This window comes from Pongo pygmaeus, chromosome 18, assembly GCF_028885625.2.
Source record: "Pongo pygmaeus isolate AG05252 chromosome 18, NHGRI_mPonPyg2-v2.0_pri, whole genome shotgun sequence".
Lineage (NCBI taxonomy): Eukaryota > Metazoa > Chordata > Mammalia > Primates > Hominidae > Pongo > Pongo pygmaeus.
The window spans coordinates 43,798,823-43,807,832 of record NC_072391.2 but is presented as its reverse complement, the minus strand read 5'-3'; the positions used below and the strand labels follow the sequence as shown (position 1 = coordinate 43,807,832).

At 44.6% G+C, this 9,010-nt stretch overlaps 1 long non-coding RNA gene across 1 annotated transcript; it reads left to right on the top strand.

Annotated features, from left to right (window-relative positions):
- Nucleotides 1–993: 993 nt before the first annotated feature.
- Nucleotides 994–5,768, top strand: LOC134738588 (uncharacterized). The gene is made up of 2 exons (XR_010124423.1): nt 994–1,116; nt 5,566–5,768. It is a non-coding gene; the product is annotated as an uncharacterized LOC134738588 (long non-coding RNA).
- The last annotated feature ends 3,242 nt before the right edge of the window (nt 5,769–9,010 follow it).

The following is a 9,010-nucleotide window of genomic DNA, read 5'->3' as shown; positions in this document are numbered from 1 at the left end:
CACTGCTGTGACCATAGGTGTACCAGTATTTGTTTGAGTTCCTGTTTTCCATTCTTTCGGTTATGTACCTAGGAGTGGAACTGCTGGATCAGGTGGTAATCCTATGTTTCACTTTTTGAGAAATCACTAAACTGTTTTCCATAGTGGTTGCATCATTTTTGCATTCCCATCAGCGAAGCACAGTGTCTCAGTTTCTCCACCTCCTCACCAATACTTGTTCTTTTCTATTTTTGTAAGTAATAGCCATCCTAATGGGTGTGAAGTGGTATTTCATTGTGGTTTTAACTTACATTTCCCTAATGACTAGTGATACTGAGCAGCTTGTCATGTGCTTATTGGCTATTTCTGTGTCCTTTTTATAGAAACGTCTATTTAAATCACTTGACCATTTTTGAGAACAACCGTTGAATGGGGTTGTTTCAGTGGGGGTTGTGGTTATTTTGTTTTTTGTTTTTTTTTGAGACAGGGTCTTGCTCTGTCGCTCAGGCTGGAGTGCAATGGTACGATCTCGGCTCACTGCAACCTCCGCCTGCCAGATTCTAGTGATTCTTCTGCCTCAGCCTCTCAATTAGCTGGGACTACAGGTGCACACCACCATGCCCAGTTAGTTTTTTGTATTTTCAGTAGAGACGGGGTTTCACCATGTTGGCCAGTCTGGTCTCAAACTCCTGATCTCAAGTGATCCACCTGCCTCAAACACCCAAAGTGCTGGGATTACAGGCGTGAGCCATCGCACTTGGCCTGGGAGGGGTTATGTCTTAATGCCCAAATCTATCTGCTCTCCAAGTGATCTTTGGAGTTTTGGTATTCTTTCTGATGTTTTATATCTAACATATCTAGAAAGTACTCCATAGAAAATTGCTTCATGTTTCCATGATAATTGCCCATATGTGACAGATTTTTCTTTGCAATAGATGAAGCAGATGGTGATTTCAAGTTGCTTCCCATGTATCCGAGCTGTTTCCAGAGTCTGCCCTTTCTGTTTCTATGCAGCTATAGAATGGCTGACCAGGAGGCGGGAGTGGCGGCCCATGCCTGTAATCCCAGAACTTTGGGAGGCCGAGACGAGTGGATCACTTGAAGTCAGGAATTCAACTGACCAGCCTGGCCAACATGGTAAAAACTTGTCTCTACTAGAAATACAAAAATTAGCCAGGTGGTAGTGGCACACGCCTGTAATCCCAGATATGTGGGAGGCTGAGGCAGGAGAATTTCTTGAACCCGGGAGGCAGAGATTGCAGTGAGCCGAGAGTGCACCACTGCACTCCAGCTTGAGTGACAGAGCAAGACTCCGTCTCCAAAAAAAAAAAAAAAAAAAAAAAAAAGGCTGGGCGCGGTGGCTCACGCCTGTAATCCCAGCACTTTGGGAGGCCAAGGTGGGCGGATCATGAGGTCAGGAGATATCAAGACCATCCTGGCTAACACGGTGAAACCCCGTCTCTACTAAAAATACAAAAACAAAATTAGCCAGGCGTGGTAGCAGACACCTGTAGTCCCAGCTACTCGGGAGGCTGAGGTGGGAGATTGTGTGAACCCGGGAGGCGGAGCTTGCAGTGAGCAGAGATCACGCCACTGCACTCCAGCCTGGGAGACAGAGCGAGGCTCCGTCGCAAAAAAAAAAAAAAACAAACCAGTGGCTGACCAGGGATGTGATCTGGGAATGAGACTCCCAAGGCTCCCGTGATAGACCTGTTAAGCTTCACTTTTCTTTTGCTTGGAAAATTTTATCTCTTTAGTACAATGAGAATACAACAAAACAAACCGCTCACTTATTGGCCTCTGGTTGCTGTCATTTCACGTCACCAGCAACAGCAATGGCTCTGCCAGAAGTTGCCAGGTGCCCCATTTCGGTTGGGAGACACATGCCCTTGCCATTAGGGATACGGATAAATATCACCCCTGCTCTTCATCAGGAAACCCGGGGTCCAAAGTTTTAAGTGGGATTTTGAGGTTGTAAGAATATAAAACACCTAAAAAAAAGTAGAACTCATGTTTGTTACAAGTTAAAAGAATCATTTGAAGCTGGGCGTGGTGGCTCACACCTGTAATTTCAGCATTTTGGGAGGCCAAGGCGGGCAGATCACTTGAGGTCAGGAGTTCAAGACCAGCCTGGCCAACATAGAAAAACCCTGTCTCTACTGAAAATAAAAAAAAAAACTAGCCAGGCATGGTAGCATGCGCCTATAATCCCAGCTACTGGGGAGGCTGAGGCTGAGGCACTGAACTCGGGAGGCAGAAGTTGCAGTGAGCCAAGATTGTGCCACTGCACTCCAGCCTGGGCGACAGAGCCAGACTCTGTCTCGAAAAAAAGAAAATCACTTGAACACGTGTGAGCAGTTATGAATTCTTTTATGGTGTGCCAACATTTGAGTGTGGTTACAAGAAACAATAGTAAAAACAGTAGAAAAGAGTGACCATTTCTGGAGTAGTCACTGCTCTGGACACGGTACCAAATACTTTCCATGTATGATTGTGTTCAATCACTACAAATCAGGAAAACAAAGCTCAAAGAGCTAAGAAAGTTGCTCCAGGTCACATACTTCATACATGACAGAGCCTGGATACAAACCTAGGTCAGTGTGACTCCTGTTTTGGAGCAGAAGTACTGACAGCTTGTTGGGTGGAGGAGAAACAGGAAAACGCATTTCAAATAGCTTAGTATTATTGCAACTGACTAGGAAAGCAACATAGGTATTATTTAGAAAATAGAGGATTTCAGTGGATATAAAGACCTTTTTGTCCATAAGCTGTGTTGGTAATGTTACTTCCAAGCGCAGAAGGCCAAGTGCTCATCAGTAACCTTTCTGGTTGATGCAGGTGTTCTCACTACATATGTTGTAGGTTTTCTTTTCAGATTCAAATTTTGGGGGATTTTGGGGTCTATTTTTATTTTTATTTTTTTTAAGACAGGGTCTCACTCTGTCACCCAGGCTGGCGTGCAGTGGTATGATCACAGCCCACTGCAGCCTCAGACTCCTGAGCTCAAGCGATCCTCCCACATTGGCTTCCCAAAATGCTGAGATTACAGGCATGAGCCACTGCACCTGGCCCAGATTCAAATGGTGGATTCAAGTATTTTGTTGATATTTTGTTTTGGATTTTGAGATAGGGTCTCAGTCTGTTGCCCAGGCTGACTGCAGTGGTGTGATCATGGCTTACTGCAGTCTCAAACTCCTGAGCTTAAGCAGTCCTCCCACATCAGCCTCCTAAATAGCTAGGACTACAGGTGCGCCACAACACCCAGCTAATTTTTGTATTTTTGTAGAGACAGGGGTCTCGCTGTGTTACCCAGGCTGATCTTGAACTCCTGGACTCAAGCAATCCACCCGCCCGAGCCTCCCAAAGTGCTGGGATTACAGGCATGAGCCACCATGCCTGCCCTTGTTCATATTTTGATTGGCTTTTATTTCAGTTACTGTGTTCTCTCTTCATTGGTGTCACCACTTCTTCCTGAACAAAATATTATTTCAAAAGTCTCCTTTCCTAAGAATTCTTACCATGTTCTCATCTTTCTACCTCTAACCTTAATGACTTCCCTAAACCTGTCTTTAATGGATTCTGCTTCTTCATTTGAGGTTTGAAAGTCTCCAGGTCTCCAGTTAATCTGCTACTTCTTTTTTTTGAGACAGGGTCTTGCTCTGTCCTCCAGGCTGGAGTGCAGTGGTGCAATCATGGCTCACTGCAGCCTTGGGCTCTGGGGCTCAAGCGATCCTCTCGCCTCAGCCCCCCAAGTAGCTGGGACCACAGGCACATGCCACCATGCCCAGCTAATTTTTGTATTTTTTGTAAAGGTGGGGGGTTTGCCATGTTGCCCAAGCTGGTCTTGAACTCCTGAGCTCAAGTAATCCACCCACCTCAGCCTCCCAAAATTCTGGGATTACAGGCAGAATAATCCACCACGCCCTGCTTAGTTAATCTACTTCTATCTATATCACAGCCCTACTCTCACCCCACAACCCCCGTTGTTGACAAAGATACTTTGTTTCTTATCTGAGCCTTTTGTCTTGTACATCCTCATTTGTGTTTTTTTTTTCACCCTGTCCTTTCTGATTTATGGGCATTGATGGCCTCTCTAGGCTGAAACCTAAAGACTTTCTCTAGAATCTGTGTCTTACCAGACCAATTTTTAACTTCCTAGGATGGAAAATCCAGTTGTTTCAAATTGATAGAAATCTACCATCAATGTAGACTGGGTTTAGCCAGGCACTCATGCAAGACAATGCCTGCTCTATGCTGTACACCAAGGGATTGCAAAAGTTGTGATGTTCTTGTCCAAACATGGAGAAACATGAGCTGGGGACTTGTGTGCGATTGTAAGCAATTGAACAACCACACCCAAAGAGGGTGAACTGATGTCACCCTGGAGACAAGTCGTCAGTGATGAGCTGAAGGGCTCTGCTCACTCTGCTCTGATTTTAGCATTTCTTTTAATGACTCAAATGAGTTATCCCTAGACAGCAAGCATCCACACACACAGGCTATGGCCCTGGCTTCCTTGGTGCGAGCAGGCCACATTAAGAAAGTCGTGCACATTTGTCATTTTTTTGACCACCGTCTGTCAATTCCCCTTCCTCAAAATACCATCCCGCAGTCTTTGTGGGATAGTAAATCCAGGAGCTAAGCTCCCACAGTGGCCGCCAAACAGGTTCCCATCAGATGCCCTGGAAGTGAAAGATGCAAAGGTGGGGAAATGGCTGGAGCGCAGTCTTTGACTGCAGTGAATGGCAGACTGCAGTTCACCCCAGTCTTTATTCTCTTTCCCTGGGACTCCATTAGTGAATTGTGGAGTTTTGAATTGTCCTTTTGTTTCTCATCCGTTCTTTCACAGTTTATTTTTTCCCCTAGGTTCTGGGAAATTTCCTCTTTTATGATTCCTTGAACATTTTATTTCAGCTATCATTGTTTTTTTTTTTCTAAGACGAAGTCTCGCTCTGTTGCCCAGGCCAGAGTGCAAAGGTGTGATCTTGGCTCACTGCAACCTCTGCCTCCTTGGTTCAAGATATTCTCCTATCTCAGCCTCCCAGGTAGCTGGGATTACAGGTGCCCGCCACCACGCCCAGCTAATTTTTTTTTTTTTTTTTTTAGTGGAAACGGGGTTTCACCATATTGGTCAGGCTGGTATCGAATTCCTGACCTCAGGTGATCCACCTGCCTAGGCCTCCCAAAGTGCAAGGATTACAGGTGTGAGTCACTGCGCCCGGCCAGCTATCATATTTTTAATCTATCTAATTGCTTCCTCTTGTTTTCTGATTATTCTCTTTTTAGATCAACCTGTTCTGGTTTTATAAACTTTTTCTTAAACCTCTTCTTGTCGGCTGGGCACAGTGGCTCATGTCTGTAGTCCTAGCACTTTGCAAACCTGGCTTGAGCCTGGGAGGTTGGAGCTGCAGTGAGCTATGACTGCACCACGCACTCCAGTCTGGGTGAGAGAGCGAGACCTTGTCTCGAAACAAACAAACAAAAAACAAAAAATCTCTTTGAGTCAAGTTTTCTTCTATTCCCTGATGATCTTTCTTTCCATCATAGTTAATTTTTCACCTATATATTTTGCTCTTTCTTTTTCAGGCCGCTGGTCCTGGGAATGTCTTGGTGATCTTTGGTTGTCTGGTCATATCTTAAAAAGAAGGTCTATGTGACTTGGTGGCTTCTCCCCAGTGAGAATTCTGACTGGGTGCTCTGGGTGTGGGGTCAAGGAGGATGAGGTCACTTGATTGCCCAGAATGAGGACTTTAGTGTACCAAGGTGATGAATAAAAGCCTTTGATTCTCCGATATGGATTGCTTAATTTCTTTTTTCTTTTTCTTTCTCTTTTTTTTTTTTTTTTGAGACGGAGTCTTGCTCTGTCGCCCAGGCTGGAGTGCAGTGGCGAGATCTCGGCTCACTGCAATCTCCACCTCCAGGTTCACGCCATTCTCCTGCCTCAGCCTCCCAAGTAGCTGGGACTACAGGCGCCCGCCACCAAGCCCAGGTCATTTTTTTTGTATTTTTAGTAGAGACGAGGTTTCACCATGTTAGCCAGGCTGGTTTCCACCTCCTGACCTTGTGATCCGCCCGTCTCGGTCTCCCAAAGTTCTGGGATTACAGGCGTGAGCCACCGCCCAGACCAATGCTTAATTGCTTTAGAGAACTGTCAAGGACTTGTTTGTTTACTTTTGCCTGAGGGTAGATGCCAGCTGCTTGGACTTGTAGGGCATGAGTCTGAGGGCCTGGGGATGGGGGAAGGTGGGGGAGGAGAGAGAGAAGCAGGTGGGTACAGTTGATCCACCCTAGAGCTTTCCCGGCTCACAGGCCTCCTGGCAGCACTTCCCTGCTGCCTGCTGTTTGTCTGTTAACCCTCTCCCATCTGACCTCAGCTTCCAGGGTGTAGGGACTCTCATCCCTGTGTGGTACCCACTTACCCTGTCCTCAGGGTATGAGTTTATTCCTTATTGGACTTCTTGTCCATCAATCTGAAGAGTCAAGGCAGAGACATCCTGCCTGGTTTATTAATAAAAAATGAAAAAAAAAAACCCACATGCACGTTTAGTATTTGTTATCCCATGGGTAATATTTCTAGTAAAAGAACTAAAATTAACGTATTATTTCCATTGAAATAAATAATATATTGCTTTAAAAGATATATATGTAATATACAAAAACATGCTTCTTAGGCGGAGCACTGTGGCTCACGCCTGTAATCCCACTTTGGGAGGCTGAGGCAGGTGGATCATGAGGTCAAGAGATCGAGACCATCCTGGCCATCATGGTGAAACCCCATCTCTACTAAAATTACAAAAATTAACTGGGCATGGTGGCGCGTTCCTGTGGTCCCAGCTATTTGGGAGGCTGAGGCAGGAGAATCGCTTCAACCTGGGAGGTGGAGGTTGCAGTGAGGTGAGATCGCGCCACTGCACTCCAGTCTGGCAACAGAGTGAGACACTGTCTTAAAAAGAAAGAAAGAAAGAAAACTAAAAAACACATGCTTCTTGTAAAAATGCAAATACAAGATGGCTTTCCCTTTATTTCCCCACCCCAGTTCTGCTCTTTTCCCGGGAAGTGGCTGCTGTTAATAATTGGGTGCATATCTTTGCCAACCATTATTAATGGATTTATGTATCCATGTTCATCTGTCTGATTATCAGTCTCTTCTCAATTTAGACAGGATTAAATTGTATGTGTTATTTTGTGATTTTTTTTTTTAACTCGGTCATATGCCTTGGGTGGCTTTCCATGTTGGTAGATGTAGAGCTATCATTCTTTCCCCTACTGGTTGACATTTAAGTAGTTTACAGTTTTTCTAGAAAGGCAGACTCTGTTGCTTTCTTGTTTCATTGACTCTTAGCATGTTTCTCACTGAAATTAAGAAATCCTGGTCATATCTGTAAAGAAGCCCGGTGTGTTGAATGGAAAAACCTAATTGGATGAAATACAACAAGTTGAGCAGATCATACATAAATATGGTAAAACTTAGAAGTGCAGTTTCAACATCAGCCAAATAAAATACTAAAACTTCTTTAATAAAACATGTTATTCTATCCTAGTTCGTGAATGAAGCAGAATCAAATCAAATTTATTTTGCTCCGAGTTAAGGAGACAAGCCAGTTTGCATTTCTTCTGTCAAATATATTTATAACAAGTGCCCAAGTTTAAAATGTCCTTGTTTCTCCCCTACTGTTTGTTTCCTACTATTTTCTGCCTATTTTTCTTATTCTCCACACTCTAAGTTCTTGATTTATCAGTTGTTCTTTTTGTTATAGGTCTTGAAACTGGAATCAGTTTAACCTCAAAGAGACTATCACAATGTAAATTTCCAGTCAAATCCCATTTAAAGCAATGAGAACATGGGCCTGGCACAATGGCTCATTCCTGTAATGCCAGCATTTTGGGAGGCTGAGGTGGGAGGATTCTTTGAGCCCAGGAGTTTGAGTCCAGCCCTGGTAACAAAGCGAGATCCCATCTCTACAAAAATTTTAAAAGTAAAAATATTAGCTGGGCACGGTGGTGCACACCTGTAGTTCTAGCTACTCAGGAGGCTAAGGTGGGAGGATTCCTTGAGCTTGGGCGGTTGAGGCTGCAATAAGCTGTGGTTGTGCCATCGCATTCCAGCCTGGGTAACAGAGTGAGACCCTGTCTCAAAAAAACCAACAACAACAACAACAACAACAAAAAACAACAAAAACAAAAACAAAAAAACAAACCAAAGAGAACATCTATAGACAAAAACACACATTTTCAGGATCTAGATCCACACCTTCCCTGGAGAAAGGGAGAAGTCTCCTCTCTCTTTTTATTTATTTATTTATTTTTTTTGAGGCAGGTTCTTGCTCTGTTGCCCAGGCTGGAGTGTAGTGGTGTGATCACAAGTCATTGCAGCCTCGACCTCCTGGGCTCAAGTGATCCTGTCACCTCAGCCTCCTGAGTAGTTGGGACCATAGGCACGGGACATGCCACCATGCCTGCCTAACTTTTTTTTATTTTTTGTAGCAATGGGGTCTCACTATGTCTCCCAGACTGGTCTTGAAATCCTGGGCTGAAGTAATTCTCCTGCCTCAGCCTTCCAAAGTGCTTGGGCTTACAGGCATGAGCCACTGTGCCCGGCTGAGGTCTCCACTTTTGAAAGAGCACAAATCCTTTACATGGCTGGTTCTGGCAGGTCTTTTCTACCATTCCACACCAAAAGATTTTCAGAGTTCTGCTATGCTGAGATTAGCGCTGAATTTCACTGGCTGTGTGGCAGAATGACTTTACTTCCCATTTTCACATTTTTTTAATCTTCCAGAAACTTGGTACTCACCAAGTGTCCCTTTGCGAGGCTGGGTCAGAACTCCAGCTTATATCCTGCTCTTAACAAGAGCAGCTACCACTCAGGGGGCACCTGACTATGTGCAGGCACTGTTGTATGAGTTTCACATTCATTTTCTCACTTAATCCTCAAAATATTCCCATGCAGTAGGCCTTGATGGGGAAACTGAGGCCCAGAGCAGTTGGGTCACTTGCTTAAGTCACACCGTGCTTCAGATTCCTGAGAGAG